The following is a 315-nucleotide window of genomic DNA, read 5'->3' on the forward strand; positions in this document are numbered from 1 at the left end:
TTTAGGGAGTACTGAATAACATTGATTATATACAATTAGGTATCCCTTGAAGTTTTAATACTTATGTCATTCAATAAACTTCAAATTCAAAGGCTGTTTATATTGAACTGAAGAAAATACAAATAAATCCATTGACAAAAAAACACTTCCAACCATATATTCAACATAAATACTAATCATAAATACAAAATCAAAATGTTGCAGAAATGATAAAGCCTACGGAGAAACACGCCAAATTTCTTTTAAAACACCTTGGCGTTCTTGCTGACAAAGAACACGCGAGTCTGTCAGTCATGCCAAATACCACTGCCCATC

General features: G+C 32.1%; 1 protein-coding gene across 1 annotated transcript in view; it reads right to left on the minus strand.

Moving 5' to 3' along the window:
* Positions 1-315, minus strand: part of LOC119582240 (mucin-5AC-like) — a gene marked incomplete in the record, with an annotated part of 102,970 nt that overhangs the window by 16,627 nt on the left and 86,028 nt on the right.

Source organism: Penaeus monodon, chromosome 15, assembly GCF_015228065.2.
Source record: "Penaeus monodon isolate SGIC_2016 chromosome 15, NSTDA_Pmon_1, whole genome shotgun sequence".
Taxonomy (NCBI): Eukaryota; Metazoa; Arthropoda; class Malacostraca; order Decapoda; family Penaeidae; genus Penaeus; species Penaeus monodon.